This window comes from Schistocerca cancellata, chromosome 4 (assembly GCF_023864275.1).
Source record: "Schistocerca cancellata isolate TAMUIC-IGC-003103 chromosome 4, iqSchCanc2.1, whole genome shotgun sequence".
NCBI classification, from domain to species: domain Eukaryota; kingdom Metazoa; phylum Arthropoda; class Insecta; order Orthoptera; family Acrididae; genus Schistocerca; species Schistocerca cancellata.
In genome coordinates this window covers 288,655,200-288,678,189 of record NC_064629.1, presented here as the reverse complement: position 1 = coordinate 288,678,189, position 22,990 = coordinate 288,655,200, and positions in this window count along the sequence as shown.

The following is a 22,990-nucleotide window of genomic DNA, read 5'->3' as shown; positions in this document are numbered from 1 at the left end:
AACTTAATTGAAGAAAGAAGAAAATATAAAAATGCAGTAAATGAAGCAGGCAAAAAGAAATACAGACGTCCCAAAAATGAGATCGGCAGGAAGTGCAAAATGGCTAAGCAGGGATGGCTAGAGGACAAACGTAAGGATGTAGAGGCTTATCTCACTAGGGGTAAGATAGATACTGCCTACAGGAAAATTAAAGAGATCTTTGGAGAAAAGAGAACAACTTGTATGAATATCAATAGCTCACATGGAAACCCAGTTCTAAGCAAAGAAGGGAAAGCAGAAAGGTGGAAGGAGTATATAGAGGGTCTATACACGGGCGATGTACTTGAGGACAATATTATGGAAATGGAAGAGGATGTAGATGAAGATGAAATGGGAGATACGATACTGCGTGAAGAGTTTGACAGAGCACTGAAAGACCCGAGTCGAAACAAGGCCCCGGGAGTAGACAACATTCCTTTAGAACTACTGACGGCCTTGGGAGAACCAATCCTGACAAAACTCTACCATCTGGTGAGCAAGATGTATGAGACAGGCGAAATACCCTCAGACTTCAAGAAGAATATAATAATTCCAATCCCAAAGAAACCAGGTGTTGATAGATGTGGAAATTACCGAACTATCAGTTTAATAAGTCACAGCTGCAAAATACTAACGCGAATTCTTTACAGACGAATGGAAAAATTGGTAGAAGCCGACCTCGTGGAAGATCAGTTTGGATTCCGGAACACGTGAGGCAATACTGACCTTAGGACTTATCTTAGAAGAAAGATTAAGGAAAGGCAAACCTACGTTTCTAGCATTTGTAGACTTACAGAAAGCTTTTGACAATGTTGACTGGAATACTCTCTTTCAAATTCTAAAGGTGGCAGGGGTAAAATACAGGGAGCGAAAGGCTATTTACAATTTGTATAGAAAGCAGATGGCAGTTATAAGAGTCGAGGGGCATGAAAGGGAAGCCGTGGTTGGGAAGGGAGTGAGACAGCGTTGTAGCCTCTCCCCGATGTTGTTCAACCTGTATATTGAGCAAGCAGTAAAGGAAACAAAAGAAAAATTCGGAGTAGGTATTGAAATCCATGGAGAAGAAATAAAAACTTTGAGGTTCGCCGATGACATTGTAATTCTATCAGAGACAGCAAAGGTCTTGGAAGAGCAGTTGAGCGGAATGGACAGTGTCTTGAAAGGAGGATATAAGATGAACATCAACAAAAGCAAAACGAGGATAATGGAATGCAGTCGAATTAAGTCGGGTGATGATGAGGGAATTAGATTAGGAAATGAGACACTTAAAGTAGTAAAGGAGTTTTGCTATTTGTGGAGCAAAATAACTGATGATGGTCGAAGTAGAGAGGATATAAAATGTAGACTGGCAATGGCAAGCAAAGTGTTTCTGAAGAAGAGAAATTTGTTAATATCGAGTATTGATTTAAGTGTCAGGAAGTCGTTTCTGAAAGTATTTTTATCGAGTGTAGCCATGTATGGAAGTGAAACGTGGACGATAAATAGTTTAGACAAGAAGAGAATAGAAGCTTTTGAAATGTGGTGCTACAGAAGAATGCTGAAGATAAGGTGGGTAGATCACATAACTAATGAGGAGGTATTGAAAAGAATTGGGGAGAAGAGGAGTTTGTGGCACAACTTGACTAGAAGAAGGGATCGGTTGGTAGGACATGTTCTGAGGCATCAAGGGATAACCAATTTAGTATTGGAGGGCAGCGGGGAGGGTAAAAATCGTAGAGGGAGACCAAGAGATGAATACACTAATCAGATTAAGAAGGATGTAGGTTGCAGTAAGTACTGGGAGACGAAGAAGCTTGCACAGGATAGAGTAGCATGGAGAGCTGCATCAAACCAGTCTCAGGACTGAAGACCACAACAACGACAACAACAATTACATCTCAGCCAAACTTGCTCTGCAAGATCTTTACAAGCTTTTCAAACTGTTTCTGAGCACCCTGTGTTTCCTCGTTGCAGTTGACAGCGACTCTGAACATATCTCAACTTAGCTTAGCACATGCAAATCTGTACAAAACATTGTAACTTATCTGCAATTTTGTGATTATTTATTAAATTTGTTTTCGGAAACTTTCGAATCAATGCCGAGCGATGAGGCGCAGCGACTAAAAACACTTAACTTGCATTCGAGAGAATGGCGATCCCAATTCGCTTCCAACCAACCGGGTTTAGGGTTTCTTAAATCGCCTAAGGAGGGTGCCGGGCAGGTTCTTTCCCTCCATTCCCTAATCCGAGATGTACTCCGTCTGTAACGACCTCGTCTTCGACTTTAAACACTAGTCGTCATCTTTTACTCCATCGAAGTCCAGTACTGAATCAAACGAAAATTTTATTTGAAGTGTTTATTTATAGCAATTTCCAAATTTCTCAGCTGACTTTCGGAAAATTAAGTGGCATGGAAATTATGATACTTGGCTGGATTCTAGAAAGGATAGCTGAGAGCTAGCGCACGTGGGTGATCTTGCAGCCTTATCGTCTGCAGACAATATTCCAACTTGGTAAAACCGCGTATTCTTAGGCTGAGCGTACCGGCTACCAACAACAAATGCGACAAGATTCCTGAGTCCATAATCAGAATCGGCAACCACAAGACATGGATAAAGATAGGACCGAATGGAAAAGATTTTCCGCTAAGAAAAAAGATTAAAAAACGACTGAATGGAACACCATCTCCCTCCTCCCCAAAAGAGAGCCATGGTCTGCAGACTTTATCTTTTCTTTGTTGTTATTTCATCCCCCTGCACCCCACATGCACGGGAGATGGGGGCTGCCAGCGGTACAGGCAACCCGCTGTTCAGCCATTGGACAATCGGTATATGATGGAGACTTTTTGCGCTGGTAGTTAAAACAGTAAAAAATAAAAGGTAACGTAAAGCACAATCAGCTCACATCAAACCATTTAAAACATGTTGCCTGAACACTGATGTGTAAAAGAAGCACTTTCCTGTTACTAGAAATTGGAAGAACCTGTCATGGGACAGGAAGTCAGTTGTTGAAGGAGAAAAGTTTGGCCAGTGAAGAGAGTAGGAATGTGGTGGTATAAGAATGGAGGATGGGGTAGGAGTGGCTGTTAAGACAGAAGAGGAAGTGGAATAGATGGAGGAATTGGTGACACTAATAGCTGTTCCGAAAGGTTGGCGGAGAAATAAAGGCAGAAGGGGGAAAAAAGGAGTAAGGAAATGTGGGGAGGAGAAGGAGAGAAAGCCCTGAGAAGGTGGGTTGGGTGGCGTGGACCTATATAGCTGGTAGAATGGGCAAAGTCGGGGCGGAGTTCATGATCTGGGTGGGGGAGATGGATGAAGTGTCGTTGGGAGAGTATGTGAAGGGTGTGTAAGTGGAGGGTTGGTGGGATGTGTTGGTAAAGCCGCGGCAGCGTATGGGGATTCGAAAGTAGAGGAGAAACGATAGGATTATTGGAGTCGAGTTTGCGGATGTTGTAGATTGTTCGGAGGTGTTCAGTGTGAGTGAGGAGAGGGAGGGAATATGATGAGGTGGTAAAGGATCCTTGTAGGGGAAGCGGAAAGCGAGGTGGAGTGCGCGGCGTTGATCTGCAGACCTATGTTCGCAGACCTACTGCTATTTAAAATACTGACATAGTGAGTGAACACTTCGATTTTATATCGTCTAAATTATAACATTGTCAAAGCATTTTCGTTTTATATGATGGCGCGCTGAAAAGTAATCTCTCCGAATTTTTTATATGAAAAGTCTTAAAGATTTTTAAGTAAAACAAGAATTATTAATAGCCTACGTATTTACTCTTCGTGTATTCATATTTTCTGCCCTCTGCCACAAGAGGGCCCCGAATTTTAACATGTGATGTGCCGGTGTGTAACGTAACTATGTCGGCGCGTGAGAAACGACGAGTTGTAATCGAGTTTCGAAGTCGACGAGTTCGTCCACACATGGAGCACCCTCTCTTTCCCCATTAAAATGCCAGAGAACACACGAGCGCTGCGACATCTGCAACAAACAGACTAATTGGATTCACTGTCATCGATAATCCTCCATACAGTCCCGACTTGGCCCCATCCGATTTTTATCTGTTTCTAAAACTTAAAAGAACACTTTCGAGGACTTCACTTTGGCACCGATGCAAGCAGAGGTGAGGTTGTGGCTCTGTCAACAAAGTCAAACACTCTACAGTGATGGTATCAACAAGCCGGTGTCACGTTAGGAGAAATGTGGCGGGTCAAGAGTAAAATTAACCCTGCAGCCACGGAAGAATATAGGTCCATGTAATATAACTGCTTGGGCTGTTCCATTTTCTCTAAGTTTATTCTCGAGGCTAACAATATGTTTGTAGACTGGAATACGGTGGCGTCGCTCACAGCGGAATGGTTGCGCTGGCGTTCACTGTCCGCTTATTCAGAGAACAAGTGACCTTGATTACGTAAGAGACTGATAACGGACTTAGACTCTGCGGGTCCTCAGACACGTTATAAGCAGTAACATTCTCTTTTCCCAGTCCTCTAGACTATAGTGAGGAAGTAAGAGCTCTAGAATTTTTTGCCACGCGGGACTAGCCGAGCGGTCTCCGGCGCTGCAGTCATGGACTGTGCGGCTGGTCCCGGCGGAGGTTCGAGTCCTCCCTCGGGCATGGGTGTGTGTGTTTGTCCTTAGGATAATTTAGTAGTAGTTTATATGCTTAGGGACTGATGACCTTAGCAGTTAAGTCCCATAAGATTTCACACATATTTGAACATTTTTGAAGAAATGTGTTCGTCGCCAGGGCGCATATGTTGAGAGATAAATATGTACACATGACGAATAAAGATGTAGAATGTTAATAAAATTTGTATTATTAAAAAAAACTTTAAGAATTTTCATGTAAAAAATTTCTTCCCTAATGAACTGGACGTCGACGAAACGATACACTCCGAAATTCCTTTCCTTTCTTTCTCTATTCTCCTCGTCAGGAATAAAATATTCGATTATTTACAGAAATGTGTACAATAGCCGGCCGATGTGGCCGTGCGATTCTTGGCGCTTCAGTCTGGAACCGCGTGACCGCTACGGTCGCAGGTTCGAATCCTGCCTCGGGCATGGATGTGTATGATGTCCTTAGGTTAGGCAGGTTTAAGTAGTTCTAAGTTCTAGGGGACTGATGACCTAAGATGTTAAGTCCCATAGTGCTCAGAGCCATTTGAACCTTTTTTTGTGTGTACAATACTAAAGCGACATACGAAAGACATATAGTTTCAAAAACACCTCGTTCAAGGTTGCTGGGGTGTCATAGTGTATTGATAGAACAAACCTTAAATGAATGCATGTCCGAAAGAACAGATATCACGCAAAAACAGCAGCTGTGATACACATTCAAGGTGGAGGGGAGGGGGAGCAGTGGCGATGAGGGAAGAAACGGAGAGAAAAGGAACTAATGATGTTAGTTGCATCGGAACTTTTTGCAAAATCAGCAGCGACTACTGAAAATGTGTACCGGCTCGGGACTCGAACCTGAGATTTCCTGCTTAGTAGGCAGCTGTGTTAACCACTGCTCCACCCAGAAACTGTGTGTATCGCAGACGCACAGACTATCAAGGCACACTCCCTGCCGACGCACATTGGCATCTAGCGCCACCTACCGCAGCCCCTATTAAAGTCTTCCGTGCTCACTAATTTTAAATTGATGTTGGAGGTTGAACATATATGTGCATCTACGCTGAAGGTTGTAGATTCATTGCTCATTTAGGTATGGCGGCACAGTAGTTCAGCGTGTTCTCTCAGAAGTTAGCTGCTGTCAGTAATAAAAATAAATAAATAAAAACCTGAAAGAACATGTGTGGATGGTTCAAATAGTTCAAATGGCTCTGAGCACTATGGGACTTAACTTCTGAGGTCATCAGTCCCCTAGAACTTAGAACTACTTAAACCTAACTGACCTAAGGACATCACACACAGCCATGCTCGAGGCAGGATTCGAACCTGCGACAGTAGCGGCCGAGCGGTTCCAGACTGTAACGCCTAGTACCGCTCGGCCACCTCGACCGGCTGTGCGAATGGATCAACGGTGATCCTGAAGGGGTATCTTGAGTGGGACGTCCGCCGCGAACAAATGTAACGAACAAAATGAGAGAGACATAAAAGGAGGTGCGGTGGTGAACGCAACTGTCTAGTAAACAGGAGATCCCGGGTTCGAGTACCGATCCCCCATACATTTTTGCTTGTCGCTGCTGATACTACATAAAGTCCCGATGCAACGAATATAATTAGTTCCTTCGATTTCGTTTCCTTTCTGCTCCTTCCACCTTCAATTTACATAAGAATAACACTTGTTATTCATGATGCAGATTATGGGCAGTCTCCATGGGAGTATCAACGTATATTTCTATGCTATCTAGTTGGGAAAAGTGAAAGAATTGGTGGTTGTATAAATTTGTCAACATAATGTTCATCTTATAAGATCCACACAAAAACTTTTTCTATATGTACGTGTATACTCTGCACCGAGTACTTCTGGTATCGCAACATTCCACCTCCCCCTTCCCCAACTTTCCCTTTCTGTTCCCGAATAACGTGTAGGAATAATAACAAGCTCCTCGCCAGACCATGAAGAGCCAAGGGTTGTCTACTGGCCGCCCTGTTATCCTCATCCTTCTGCGTCACGCGGTATAGAACAGCACATACCGCTCTCCCTTGTAACCTTTGCAGGCCGTGGGGCCGCTATTGTTCGGTCAAACAGCTCCTCAGATGGTGGCATCACGAGGCTGAGTGCCCCCCGTATCAGTCCTCAATCCGAGAAAAGATCCTTGGCAGCACCGGGAATCGATTCCAGATCCTCTGCATGGCAGACATGTATGCTGACCCCCTTTTATATCACTGAGGAGCACAGTTAGCGGCAGCCTGGAGGAGGCAAGGTGGGCAGGTGTCGAATTCCGAGGCACGGCCATGATGTCTCCCTCCTCCTACCACCGAAGCGCACCATCACATTTTTTAATTTAGTTTATTTTATTTTTTGTATAATAATCATCAAATACAAGGGAGCCATACGCCAGAAATTATGACCATAATGTGAAGGAAAAGGGCCATCTTTCCCGCTGGGATTACCTTACCTTATGGAAGCAGGCGGCCTGTAAGAGGTGGTCGTCATTTCAATGGGCATTAACAGTCGTCAACCGTCGGAGAGTCTGAGGCCTCTGCTCACAGTCAGAGACTATCTCTGTGACCATATGGGAATCGTGGAAGCATCAAGTCTGCAAGTCAACTGTTTCTCATACCCAGCACACCCCAACCGGGCGGTGGGTCCATGAACGACAACCCCAAATAGGCAGCAAAGAGGTTCCGGTGCCCCGTTCTGCCGGCCGTTGTGACCGAGCGGTTCTAGGCGCTTCGGTCTGGAACCGTGCGACTGCTACGGTCGCAGGTTCGAATCCTGCCTCGGGCATGGATGTGTGTGCTGTCCTTAGGTTAGTTAGATTTAAGTAGTTCTAAGTTCTAGGGGACTGATGACCTTAGATGTTAAGTCCCATAGCCGGCCGCGGTGGCCGTGCGGTTCTGGCGCTGCAGTCCGGAACCGCGGGACTGCTACGGTCGCAGGTTCGAATACGGCCTCGGGCATGGGTGTGTGTGATGTCCTTAGGTTAGTTAGGTTTAAGTAGTTCTAAGTTCTAGGGGACTTATGACCTAAGATGCTGAGTCCCATAGTGCTCAGAGCCATTTTTGTTAAGTCCCATAGTACTCAGAGCTATTTGAATTTTTGTCGCGTTCTGTTCGTTAAGACCAGGAACTCGTCGATCATGTATTGCCACAAATCGAGGACTCCCTTTCCGCCGTCGTGGTACATGTAGTGTATCGCCATTTCTTGTACGCAATTAACCGCATTCATTTCCAAAACATATAATAATGCCGACCCCGGAGAGAAATGCGAAGCAGGCAAGGAAGAAGAAGATGTTACATTTATTTACCTTCCAAGCAAATTGCCGGTCACTCACCAATCGTCGATCTTTTGCAGATCTTCCTACATTTCGCTACAGTCTTATGGCGTTGCAGCCTTCCTATAGACAAAACAGAATCGCCCAAGAATAGCCCCACAGATCCTCCAACATTATCCACTGGATCATTAATATAAATTGTAAATAGAAGCGGCCCTATAACACTCCTGCCAACGGCCTTTCCGCAGTGGTAACGCCCGTCAAATCACCGAAGTTAAGCGCTGTCGGACTGGGCTAGTACTTGGATGGGTGACCATCCGGTCTGCCAAGCGCTGTTGGCAAGCGGGGTGCACTCAGCCCTTGTGAGGCAAACTGAGGCGCTACTTCATTGAGAAGTAGCGGCTCCGGTCTCGTAAACTGACATACGGCTGGGAGAGCGGTGTGCTGACCACATGCCCCTCCATATCCGCATCCAGTGGCGCCTGTAGGCTGAGGATGACACGGCGGCCGGTCGGTACCGTTGGGCCTTCCAAGGCCTGTTTGGACGGAGTATAACACTCCCTTGGCGTACTCTCGGAATTACCTTTACATTTGCTGAAGTTGCTTCTCTAGAAACAATGTGCTGAGTTCTATCTACAACGCAGTCCTGTACCCAGTTACAAATTTGGTCCGATATTACGTAAACTCGTACTGGGTGGTTATAATTAAAGCGTTCACAGAGGTCCAGTGTGGACTGTAATTATCGTATGGCAGCGAAACTTGGTAGATATTCTACTGTGTTAATGCAGAACTGGTTTACGTTGGAAAAAAATTGGTTCCAGTTTTCTCCACCAGCTGCAAATCTGGTGCTGTGAATGCAAGAAAGACGTATATAAATGTTTCCATATGTAGTGGATAAGGAGTGGGACGTGGCCAGAAAAGGTCAGACAAGTGAGAAAGGCATATGTTGATTTTATTATTAACCACCACTTAACACATTTGTTCAATATGAGCACCAGAGATGTCAACGACATGCTGCACAGCGCCGGATTTGCATCTGGTGGCCAAAATTGGAACTGATTTTTCCAGCGAAAATCGGTCCCAAATTAACGCATTAGCATACCTACCAAGTTTCGCTGCCATACGATAATTACAGCCTACACTGGACCTCCACGAGTAGCTGCACTTTCTTCTTCTTGTTCGCGGATGGATCACTTAGGACCACGCGTAATCGACATTTGTTGGCCTTCCTTTTCGCCCAGTATTTCTTCATAAACAACGAATGGGCTAGCTTTCGTTGCGTAGACCATGTATGTCGGTTAGTTTTTCTCTCTTCTTCCTCAAAACCCCGTGTGTTTGAGATTTTTCTGATTTCATTTCTATCATGTAGATTTGGAGACCCTAATTCTCTCAGGTCTTTTTCCGTCTGTTTGTACCAGATCGGTCTTGTAGTTTTGTTCTTTAAAAATGTATGGATTTTGTGCGTTAACCTGTTTGAGTCCATTCTTTCTAAGTGCCCCATGAATTGGATTCTTCTCGTGCGCATTGTGTCTGTTATTTTGGAGATATTTTTATATATTTCTGCATTGGGTTTTGGATAATGTACCCCATCTTTAGTTCTTGGTCCTAGGATTTTCCTCATTATCTTACGTTCTTTCACTTCTAATTCCTCTTTCAGTGTTCTGTGTTGAAGGTTTAGTGTCTCAGATGCGTAGAGAGTTTCGGGCCTAATTACTGTTGTGTAGTGTCGTATTTTGCAGTTCCACGAGAGACTCTTTTTGTTGTAAATGTTTTTTGTTAACTGAAACTCCGTCTCCATTTTCTGGACTCTTGATCTGACAGATTTCTTTTCATTACAATTTTCTGCAATCCATTCACCTAAATATTTAAATCCTGCTGCACTTTAAATTTAAAAACACGGTATTTTCAGAGTGAAATTTTCGCACTGCAGCGGAGTGTGCGCTGATATGAAACTTCGTAGCAAATTAAAAATATGTGCTGTTCCGAGAGTCGAACTCGGGACCGTTGTCTTCTGGGGACACACTCTCTAACGACCGAGCCACGAATGCATGACACGTATCAGCTCCTCTTTTAGAAGTGCTAGTCTTGCAAGTTTCTCAGGAGAGCTTGTGAGAAGTTTGGCGGGTAGCAGACAAAGTACTGGCGGAAGTAAAGCTGTGCGGACAGGTTGCCAGTCGTACTCGGGTAGCGCAGGAAAGGCGAAGGTCCAGCATAAAATTCTAATCTGCCAGGAATTTTCACTCTGTATTTTGTTCACTAAGTGTTCGGATGAATATAGGGCGGAACGGACCACTTGAAAATGGAATTGAATTGCTCAACTGACGCCAGCAATTGCTGGAAACAGTCAACTTGGTGAGTCCAGAATGAAATTTTCACTCTGCAGCGGATTGTGCACTGATATGAAACTTCCTGGCAGATTGAAACTGTGTGCCGGACCGAGACTCGAACTCTGGACCTTTGGCTTTAGCGGGCAAGTGCTCTACCATCTGAGCTACCCAAGCACGACTCACGCCCCGTCCTCACAGCTCTACTTCTGCCAGTATCTCGTCTCCTACCTTCCAAACTTCACAGAAGCTCTCCTGCGAACCTTGCGAGCTCGAGTCTCTGTCCGGCACACAGTTTTAATCTGCCAGGAAGTTTCAACTTGGTGAGTGTTCGGTAGGGTAGCGAGAGTGAGTAATCGAGCAACCGGAGGGTTGGTGTAGTGCGATGGAGCGAAACGAAGGGTGTGGTGGCTGGGCTGCAGGCGTGAACATTTCTTCTGCCTCTTCCACCTGTTACTTTCATTGACACGGCTCTTTTATTTCGCGTATATATGCTGCATTATTCTGTTTCAGCTGCATGCCAGCTATGCGCACAACTGGAGATGACAGGGAACGAGTTCTGCTTGCACTGACAACTGCTTATAAGAGCCACTAGGCACACAAATGGTCAGTTGCACGCAAGGCGAAAGCAGTCCACTCTTACGGCAAACAATGACAGCTGTTGCAACTGATCTGAGGCGTACATGACGTTTATCGTGTTAAACATATTATTTAAAGTATCATGTTACTATCCATTTCTACAGATGTGAGATAACAATTGTTCTATTATATTGTTGTAGATTAGTTGCATCCGACACACTTTATAACAAAAAATGTTCAAAGGTGTGTGAAATCTTATGGGACTTAACTGCTAAGGTCATCAGTCCCTAAGCTTACACACTACTTAACCTAAATTATCCTACGGACAAACACACACACCCATGCCCGGGGGAGGACTCGAGCCTCCGCCGGGACCAGCCGCACAGCCCATGACTGCAGCGCCTTAAACCGCTCGGCTAATCCCGCGCGGCGCTTTATAACAACATAACATTGCAGCGCTTTTCCAGTTTCTAGGCTGTCAACACCGGGCTGCCAATGTTAAAAAAAATCTCACCAAAATGACTAAAACGCTTATAGCTGCCATCACAATATGAAGTACGATGGACAAAAGTCCTCATCTTACTTTAAAAAAATGTTCAAATGTGTGTGAAATCGTACGGGACTTAACTGCTAAGGTCATCAGTCCCTAAGCTGACATACTACTTAACGTAAATTATCCTACGGACAAACACACACACCCATGCCCGGGGGAGGACTCGAGCCTCCGCCGGGACCAGCCGCACAGCCCATGACTGCAGCGCCTTAAACCGCTCGGCTAATCCCGCGCGGCGCTTTATAACAACATAACATTGCAGCGCTTTTCCAGTTTCTAGGCTGTCAACACCGGGCTGCCAATGTTAAAAAAAATCTCACCAAAATTACTAAAACGCTTATAGCTGCCATCACAATATAAAGTATGGTGGACAAAAGTCCTCATCTTACTTAAAAAAAAATGTTCAAATGTGTGTGAAATCTTATGGGACTTAACTGCTAAGGTCATCAGTCCATAAGCTTACACACTACTTAAAATTATTCTAAGGACAAACACAGACACCCATGCCCGAGAGAGGACTCGATCCTCCGCAGGGACCAGCCGCACAGTGCCTGACTGTTACTTTATAATCGTGCTGCTCGACCCGGTTAGCCAGTCCCATCAAAACTCGGAATTACACACCACGTTAACTTGAAACCACTCCAACTGACTAGCAGTACCTGTACGATTCTGTAGTCGCGGATGCACTATGTGTGCGGCGCATTCGACTGAGCAGAGCTACGGCTAGAGGGTCGAAGTTCTAGAATTATACTTATTGCCTATTACATCTGAAAAGCACTAAACTGACACTGTTTTATATTAATATTAAAAAAGTTCTACAAAGGCGTTAAAATTCAGTATTTGCTGCTCTCCATTTGCAAGATTCCAATATTTTAGTATTATTTTTATTATTTTGAGCTTTTCCTAATTACAGAGGCTTATCTCCAACATAATAATTTACTTGGAAATTACAATACAAACAATAAACGTTCTTAAACTTACTTTAGTTAACTAACAAATACTTGTAGCTCCTGCAGTATGACAAGCTTCTTTCCTTTCCTTGCATTGTGAAATACTTTTAAGTCTTCCACCACAGTGTCTCCCCAACAACAGCAGTATCTGTATGTACAAAAGATTATGGTTAGTGTTTTTCCTCAGGTGATTCGGGGAAAAAGTGAATAGTTCAAAAATGGCTCTGAGCACTATGGGACTCAACTGCTGAGGTCATTAGTCCCCTAGAACTTAGAGCTAGTTAAACCTAACTAACCTAAGGACATCACAAACATCCATGCCCGAGGCAGGATTCGAACCTGCGACCGTAGCGGTCTTGCGGTTCCAGACTGCAGCGCCTTTAACCACACGGCCACTTCGGCCGGCTAAAAGTGAATAGTATATCCTTATTTAACTGTATTGAATAGTGTGCATTAACTTGTCATACAGATTTGCGTGTTTTCCGAGCGGTAGTGTCGCGTAATCCCACTGCTGTCTGGGGCGTCTCCACGGTCTGGAATCTCATTGACTGCAGTAGAATTGTCTTCAGTGATGAGTCCTGCTTCGAATTCTGCCCCGATGACCAGCGAGGACTTGTTTGGAGACACCCCAGACAGCGGTGCGATTCCATTCTGTCACTCGTCATACGGCCCGACAACCAGGAGTGAATAGTGCCTTTTTTTTCCATAGCAGGGCCACTTTGGTTGTCATCAGCGGAACTCTTACTGCACAGCGGTGCGCAGACGATATTCTACGCCCCGTTTTGTTGCCCTTAATGGGAAGCTAGTCTCGCCTTACATCTCAGCAAGATAATGCCCACTCGCACACGACTAGTGTTTCTATTGCTTGTCTATGATCTTGTCAAACCCCGCCTTGGCCAGCCATGTCACTGGCTATATCTCCAATTGAGTACGTTAGGGGCATTATTGGCAGAGTCCTTCAATCAGATAGGGATTTTGACGATTTAACGCACCAGTTGAACAGAATTTCGCACGATATCCCTCAGGGGAACATCTAATAACTTTATCAATTAATGCCAAGTCGAATAACTGCTTACATAAAGACCAGATGTGGACCAACGCGTTATTTACTTGCTCAGTTTGTGAAGCTCTTTCTCTACAACAAATCATCCAGTTTTTCTGAAATTGTAAACATTTGTTTGTCTGTACATGTACATCACAATTATTGATTCCTAACCCATTCGGGAAATTTCTTCTTGGTGCGTCGGTTGGTTCTTTTTTCTTTATTTTTGTCTTAGAGTGTATATCGCAAAGTTAGATTGAACACCTTTGGTGGACGCGTTTTTATATAATACGTTGAAATCTACTGAGATTCCGAATAATTTTGGTGAATATAAGTACTATAGGTGGATCAAACATGATAACTGTTTTTTTTTTATATAGGGTGGTCCATTGATCGTGACCGGGCCAAATATCTCACGAAATAAGCGTCAAACGAAAAAACTACGAAGAACGACACTTGTCTAGCTAGGAAGGGGAAACCAGATGGCGCTATGGTTGGCCCGCTAGATGGCGCTGCCATAGGTCAAACGAATTCCAACTGCGTTTTCTTAAATAGGAACCCCGATTTTTTATTACATATTCATGTAGTACGTAAAGAAATATTAATGTTTTAGTTGGACCACATTTTTCGCTTTGTGATAGATGGCGCTGTAATAGTCACAAGCATATAACTCACAATTGTAGACGAACAGTTGGTAACAGGTAGGGACGGTCCATTTTAACACGGGTAATGTATCATGAAGCAAATACCGTCCTCACTGGCGGAATGTTACGTGATATCACGTACTTATACGTTTGTGACTATTACAGCGCCATCTATCACAAAGCGAAAAAAGTGGTCCAACTAAAACATTCATATTTCTTTACGTACTACACGATTATGTAATACAAAATCGGGGTTCCTATTTTAAAAAACGCAGTTGATGTCCGTTTGACCTATGGCAGCGCCATCTAGCGCGCCAACCATGGCGCCATCTGGTTTCCCCCTTCAAGGTAGACGAGTTTCGTTCTTTGTAGTATTTCCGTTTGATGCTTATTTCGTGAGATATTTGACCCGGTCACTATCAATGGACCACCCTGTATATATGTCAGGAACAGCAGTGGTGCAACATTTGAGAAGAAACTTGGAGAACGTGGCGTATAAATTTCCTGGGGATGTTACAGTCTTAAGGAGAGATTTCAGCGTAACAGTTATGGACTGGGAGACTCAAGTGATTTGGGCGGGTATCAGGGGCAAGAAATCGTATTACGCTGTTCTGTATGCCTTATTCAAAAATAATCGTGATTTGTTTATCAGATAACAAAAATGGTTCAAATGGCTCTGAGCACTATGGGACTCAACTGCTGTGGTCATAAGTCCCCTAGAACTTAGAACTACTTAAACCTAACTAACCTAAGGACATCACACACATCCATGCCCGAGGCAGGATCCGAACCTGCGACCGTAACGGTCGTGCGGTTCCAGACTGTAGCGCCTTTAAGCGCTCGGCCACTGCGGCCGGCTATCAGATAACAGAATCGTGACGGTAAGACTTAGATTTCGTTGTGACAAACACACCACATATTTAGAGTTAGTTGACGTATAGTAGGAAGTCAGTATCATATGTCAGTTATAGCGTCACTGAATTCGGCTATAAATAGAAATGTAGAGAAAGTTAGGAGGATATGTTTGTTCAGCAAGTGCGACAAAAAATAGTGCTGAGATAACTTGAGCGGTCAACGTGAAACATACATCTTTGAGATTGAAAATGTTGAGAACAATTGGACAAAGTTCAAGAGCATTGGACAATACTCCTAGGCAGTATGTACCGAGCAACGTTGTGAGGGATGGGTAGCATCCGCCGTGGTTCGACAGCCGAGCTAGAAGGCTACTCCGAAAGGAAAGCGATGTTTACTGCGTACTTTAACTCACCCAAAGCCTCAGAAAAAAAAAAAAAAATGATCGAAGCCAAAATTAGCTTAAGGAGGCCATGTGTAAGTGTTCAACGAATTCAAATATATAATTCTATCTACCCATCTGAAAAGAAAATATCTAATAAGCTATGGTCTTAGGTTCAATCAGCCTTCGAATCAAAGCCATCTGTCCAGACACTCTGTGACCACAATGGTATCGAAACATAGGATGACAAAGAGAAGGCCGAAATACTAAATTTCTTTTTCCAATATTGTTTTATTGTGGAAGATAATACAGCAGTTCCTCCTTTAAATCGTTGCACGAATGTCTAAATGATAGATGTCGAAGTAAGTGACCAAGGGATACAAACGCAGCTGAAATAGATTAACAGAGGAAAGCCGACCGGACCTGAGAGGGATACTTATACGAGTCTACATAAAATATGTGAAACAACTAGCTTCTGTCCCAGGGGTGGTGCACCGAAGGTTGCTGGAACAGCGAAGCATTTCTAGTGGCTGGAAAAAAAGTGCAGGTAATTCCCGTTTTTAAGAAGGGTTGCCGAATGGGTGCACGAAATGGTTCAAATGGTTCTGAGCACTATGCGACTTAACTTCTGAGGTCATCAGTTACCTAGAACTTAGAACTAATTAAACATAACGACATCACACACATCCATGTCCGAGGCAGGATTCGAACCTGCGACCGTAGCGGTCGCTCGGCTCCAGACTGCAGCGCCCAGAACCGCACGGCCACTCCGGCCGGCATCGGTGCACAAAACTATAGAACAATAACGCTAGCGTCAGTACTTCGCAGAATTTTGGAAGATGTGTTATACTTGCGTATTGTGAGATTTCTGGAGACCAAAAATCTTCTTTGTAAGAATCAACTTGGATTCCGCAAACCACGATTGTATGAAACTCAGCGCACTGTGTTTGCCCACGAAACCCGGAAGACAGCTGACACCGTCCCCCATGTCGATGACGTGTACCTTGACTTCTCGAAGCTTACCGATGTTGTTACTGTAGCCTTATGAATAAATAAGACCGTACTGAAAATCTGACACCTCCGAGACTGGGCAGAAGAGTTTCTGGCAAACAGATCCGTTCGTGCTAAAGCGCCACTTTCCGGACGCGGAAGGGCGCAGAAGGATTAACGAGAGAGGTCGGTGTGACGGCCGGTTTGGATGTGGCTTTTAAGCTGTATTTCGCATTTATCTAGGTAGTATCCAAGTCCCACCTCAGTTACACGATTCGCAAATGTTTATGAAACTTTCATTCACTTTCACTTGCATAATGCCACACGTAGGCTGTTGGGGTTCACGTATTCCGTCACGGGAGGGTAACAGAGAAGCATCATAAAGGGCATGCAACCATTCTTTAAAATTAATCATACCACATCCGTTAACAACCCCTGCGCCGATGCGGGGTAAAGACACAAGAAACGAAAAAGAAGAAGAAGACTTCCTAGGAAAGAGAAGAGATCATATTATTCTTAAAGGAGATAATTCTTCAGACATTCAGTTAACTTCGGGTGTACCCCAAGGGATTTTTTACAGAACCATTATTTGTCAGAATATATGGGTAATTGAGCTATAGGATAATATGACAAGTAACATGAGGCTCTTCGCGGCTGATGCTGTTACATACTAACAAGGGAACCTCCCCATCGCACCCCCCTCAGATTTAGCTATAAGTTGGCACAGTGGATAGGCCTTGAAAAACTGAACACAGATCAATCGAGAAAACAGGAAGAAGTTGTGTGGAACTATGAAAAAATAAGCAAAATATACAAACTGAGTAGTCCATGGGCTACATAAGCCACATCAAGAATAATGTGAGGTCAGGAGCGCCGTGGTCCAGTGGTTCGGTAGCTCAGCGTGTTCGGTCAGAGGGCTGCGTGCTCTCTGTAATAAAAAGAACTGAGTCAAAGAATCAATGATCCACTTGAACGAATGTCTTGTGACGTCCGCCCAGACCAAACGCAACGAACAATATCGAACGAAATGAATGCCGGCACGGCATCTCAGCGTGTTCGGTCAGAGGGTTAGTCGCCCTCTGTAATAAAAAAACTGAGATAATGGATCAACTACGAACTGAAACGGGTGTCTTGCGACGTCCGCACCGAGCAGATACAACGAACGAAAACGAACAAAATGAGACTAAAAAAAAAAGTGGTTAGCGTGAGCAGCTGCGGAACGAGAGGTCCTTGGTTCAAGTGTTCCCTCCGGTGAAAATTTTAAATTTTTATTTTCAGACAATTATCAGAGTTCAGGCACTAGCACATAATCAACTTCGCTCTCCAAAATTCCAGGACATGTTCAGATTTGCTTGGACATATGCAGGATTTGACGGCCTACACACGGAAAAATTTGAAAACGTTAAAAACATATGTTTTGACAGAGCACAGAGAAAACTGTGCGACTGTGAAACTGTTGCATTCATTTGTTGCAATTTATGTGATAAACTCTTATGTTTTCATCACTTTTTTGGGAGTGATTATCACATCCACAAGAAAACCTAAATCGGGCAAGGTAGAAGAATCTTTTTATCCATTCGCCTAGTGCGCAAGTTAGGTGGGTCGACAACATATTCCTGTCATGTCACGCACATGCCGTCACCAGTGTCGTATAGAATATATCAGACGTGTTTTCCTGGATCAAATGTTTCCGTTTCCCATTTGAGAGGCACGTCCTTTTGTCTACTAATCGCACAGTTTTGCGGTGCGGTCGCAAAACACAGACACTAAGCTTATTACAGTGAACAGAGACGTCAACGAACGAAAGTACAGATCATAACTTTGCAAAAATAAAGTAAGGAAAATCTTCGCTTGAGGGAAGACTTGAACCAAGGACCTCTCGCTCCGCAGCTGCTCACGCTAACCACCGGACCATGACGCTCCTGTGGTCACATCATCATTGATGTGGCCTATGTCGCCCATGTCTGTTTGTATATTTTGTTTATTTTTTCATAGTTCCACACAACTTCTTCCTGTTTTCTCGACTGATCTGTGTTCAGTTTTTCAAGGCCTATCCACTGTGCCAAATTATAACTAAATCTGAGGGGGGTGCGATGGGGAGGTTCCCTTGTAAGAAGTCGCAACGCTAGAAAATTATAACGAAATGCAACAAGGCTTGCAGCGGATCGACACTTGGTGAAAGGGATGGCAGTTTACCCTCAGGATAAACAAGAGTAACGTATTGTGCGTAAATAAGCGGCAAGGTCCATTATTACATGATTAAACGACTATAGAACAAGCTCTGGAAGCAGTCACATCCATAAAGTATCTTGTATTATTCGTACGGAGCGGTTGAAAATGGAACGACCACTTAAAACTAATCGCAGATAAGGCAGATCTAACACTGAGACTCATTGGATGATTCTTCAGGAAGGATAGTCCGCTCACGAAGCAGGTAACTTACGAGACCCTCGCTCGTCCGATTCTTAAATATTGCTCAACAGTCTAGCATTCGTAACAGACAGGACTGATAGAGTTAGCAGAGAAGGTTCAAAGAAAAGTAGCACGTTTCGTGACAGGCTCATTTACGAGGAGTAAAAGAACGAAAGCACCGCAGATTTGCTCATCTAGCTCCAGTGGCAGACGCTGATGGTAGGCGTTGTGCATTGCGGTGTCGTTTATTATTAAAATTACTATAAACGTACATTCCTGGAAGAATCAATCACTATATTGCTTCTCCCCACACATGTCTCGCAAAAAGAGCATGCAAGTAAAATCTGAAAGATTCGAACTCACGGATGCTTACCAACAGTCGTTCTTCTCGATGTTCATTCGTGACTGGAATAGGAAAGGGGGAACGTTGCAGAGGGGCATAAAGTACACAACACACCATCAGGTGGATTCGGGAATATGGACGTAGTTGTAGATGCAGATCTCTGGAGCTGAACGAAGAGCAAACAACAGTCTTCAATAAAACTATTCCTGGTATGTAAAACTAAATGTTTGGGGCACTCTCCACAGTGTGCATAAATCGCTTGGGAAACTGAACTTCAGGTCACCCCTCAACCCTTTTACTTTAATGTTCGACAGAAAGAAACATGTAAAACAGATGGCCTTAGTACTACACCTACGTCTAATATCCAGCCGGCCGCTGTGGAAGAACGGTTCTAGGCGCTTCAGTCCGGAACCGCGCGCCTGCTACGGTCGCAGGTTTGAATCCTGCCTCGGGCATGGATGTGTTCAAATGTTCAAATGTGTGTGAAATCTTATGGGACTTAACTGCTAAGGTCATCAGTGCCTAAGCTTACACACTACTTAACCTAAATTATCCTAAGGACAAACACACACACCCATGTCCGAGGGAGGACTCGAACCTCCGCCGGGACCAGCCGCACAGTCCATGACTGCAGCGCCTAAGACCGCTCGGCTAATACCGCGCGGCGCATGGATGTATGTGATGTCCTTAGGTTAGTTAGGATCAAGTAGTGCTAAGTCTAGGGGACTGATGACCTCAGGTGTTAAGACCCATAGTGCTGAGAGCCATTTGAACCAATTAATGTCCCCTCCAAAGCACTGTGTCTCCACCAAAACCATTCTTGTATTCGCCTAAAGTGATTTATGGAAGAGCGAAAGACGTATATCACAATACACTGACGACTTTTCACTTTTACAAGAGCAGGATTTTATAAATGTTACATCTACTCGTGGTTCGGTTCACTTGCTCGGGCTCATTCTTGTTTACTTAAAAATTAAATGATAATTATCGCATTAAAGCTTAGTAGCATTCACCATTCTTTACAACAACGCGCGTCAGATTCAGAGCTATCATCATAAGGTTCTCAGTGTTCAAGTTGTCTCATCACAACTATTAAAAAAAGCACAGTATCCATCATAACATAAAATTTACAGGACAGAAAGTCCTCATTTCACTTTAAAATCGTCCACTGGTGTCTCATTCACATCTCACGAGCTGAATAATCCTGTCTGTATCAGAAAATGGTCATTAGACCTGATAACTGTATTGTCACAAGGACTGCATGCGTACTTATGCATAAATTCAATGGAATTGGACAAATGGAAGTCGTTCGAAGCAGAGTTGCACGATTAAACCGAAACAAATATCTGTAAACTTCGGCCGCTTGAACCATGGGAGATTCGTTCTAAAAATATACCGTAAGCTGTCGGCGCTTGAACCCTCATGGTTATCTTGGGCCCAAAAAGGAAAAAAAAGTCTCTGCGTGTTGTCACAGGCAACAGTTACTGATCCATAGACAGTGTAATGCTTTTTATAAAGTGAACCTTATAAACATGCTGTTTAAAAATTTGTCAACATAGCTTTCAGAAGTGCGCTACTTGAGCCCATTATTTTTGTCACGTGATATGGGCTCAAGTAACCCTGGATCACATTTATAACTTTCAAAGGCGATACCAGTTATACTGTATTCGTTTGCAAAACTACAATGCCGTTAGTAAAATGTAGTTTATTAATGGATTTTCAAATAATTACTAAATAATAGACGAGGGTGTCCTAATCGAATGCATGGAGCCCACCAACAGAGCCTGGAAATGGGCAACATTGACTGATATTTTGTTCTAAAAATGGAGGAGAAACATTGCTGAAAGACTAAAATCTCCATAACATGTGAAGCACAGGACATAAATACTTAAAATTATCTGCAATTATTGACATTTTCGTCGATGTCTGTATGACGATATTTGTTGGGTGTGATACCCTAACGATTCAGCATACAAACGTGTGTTAACAATGCTTTGTAAAATATTTTCGCAGTCATTTCCCATAATTATATGTATCATTAACTTGTTACTTTTTATCCTGCTTAGTAATTTTCTTAAAGCAAACTCTCTGTTTTTTTTTTTTAATTTGTAACTCTAAAACATTCCTTTAATATGACATTTCAGTTCTGTTTGCTCAAAACAATACAGACGGTTATTCAGTCACTGGGGAAAATGATTGGGCTGAAGTTAGCAAACTCTAAGTGCAACATAGACCCAAAGTAAATTAACTTCACGGCAAATTAATACGAGGAAAAAAGTAAGGAATAAGAGTTTTTTCCTTGAGAATATTGTTTAGTTTTGGAAAAACTTACATGATGTGAAAAAAATATTATTAATGCCTAGTATTTGAAAGAAAATAGGAAACAATAAAACTTTGAGCTGAAGTAGCCCTAGTTTACAGTGCTTATATTTATGTGAAGTTAAATAAAAGTTAGTCAAATGTTTTATTCAAAGCAAGAGGGTAAATTTCACTTTTTCGATTTCGAAAAGGATGTGGCCGACCGCGATCCGGTGTTGGTATCCGTAAGATAGCCTTTCAAAATAAGTTTAAAGAATTTCATACCGTTTATTATTATTTTTTTGCACGTAATACTCAACTTAAGGAGGTCAATGCCACCGCTCCTAAGTAAAGCAGTTAATTTTCTATAGCAGAACTTCAGGACATAGTGGCGTTCGGAATTGCTTGCTAAATCGCTCGTGTGTGATAAGGTCAAGAAAAGCGACCGCCTGCAGGCGATATCAGTATCGCCGGCGTGTGGGGGGGGGGGGGGCGGCTGGTCCTTGACAATTTGCATCTATAAATCAACGGGACTATTACAAATAGTAAAACAACGCCAGTAGGTGTTTATAAATGCAATGTTCATAATTTTGATGTCAATAGTGTAACATATTTTCATTTCGTTGCTCTCCGTTTGAAAAGAAACATAGGACATCAGAGGCGAGCGAATCCAAGATGGGGTGAAGTTGGGACGTTCCTTTCCCGTTTCCATGACGTCGAGAGAACGTCCTCTGCCCTCGTCCCTATGCTCCACGTGACGTGAAGCGCTCTCTGCTTCGTTACGCAAAATAATCTTAACTGCATCACGTTCGTTAAATGAAACGTTAATCAAATTTTCATTGATGGTTCTGGAAATACTTAAAGATTCACGGTAATTCGCTAGACAATGGTATTTCGTCACGCCTACTATGCCACTAGCCCTAGCTATAAACAAGTCAATCCTCTCAATCAAAATACTTCTGCGACTAACTATTATTCCAACCACCTAATACATGGCTGCCACGGAAAGATAACGACATGCATAAGTTAATACATATGGACTCACACTCGAAAATCAGAGCTGGAAAAAAAAAAAAAACTTACCGCATTACTTATGGGATTTGTTTCGGGGCAAATACCTCGGGTTTTATTGGTGATAGAAAGGTAGGATCAAATGTTCTCGGTAGCTCTTAGGCTAGGAACTATTTGTACATCCCGCAGGAGAATCTTCTTACTGTAATTATGCTTCAGTACAGGGTCAAGTTTTGAATATTACATACTTCGTCCACCTTAGGCAAATGGAGCTACTCGGTTGGTTCATTTTGCATTATATGTTGTCTAGGATGCGCCTTAGGGGGGTAAGAAGGCAGCACTTAGTTCATGGACGGTTCCTCAGAAAACTCGAAAAAATCGCTTTCCTTCATCATTTCACTGTCAGCAGCGGATATCAGAATAACTAACCGCAGTGAATTGCTCACATTTTAATGGTATATTCTCTAGGTATTTATCTAGAAGTGTCATTTTTCCGCTTTTAAAAATCATTACCATTACTTAGTAACACCCAAAAATGTGGTGATTAGGTACGAAACTCGAGCCATGGATTCGAAGACACCGATGTGCAGCATATGGCTGATTTTTTTTCAATATATTGTTTTTTTTTTTTTTTTTTTGGTCATCAGTCTACTGACTGGTTTGATGCGGCCCGCCACGAATTCCTTTCCTGTGCTAACCTCTTCATCTCAGAGTAGCACATGCAACC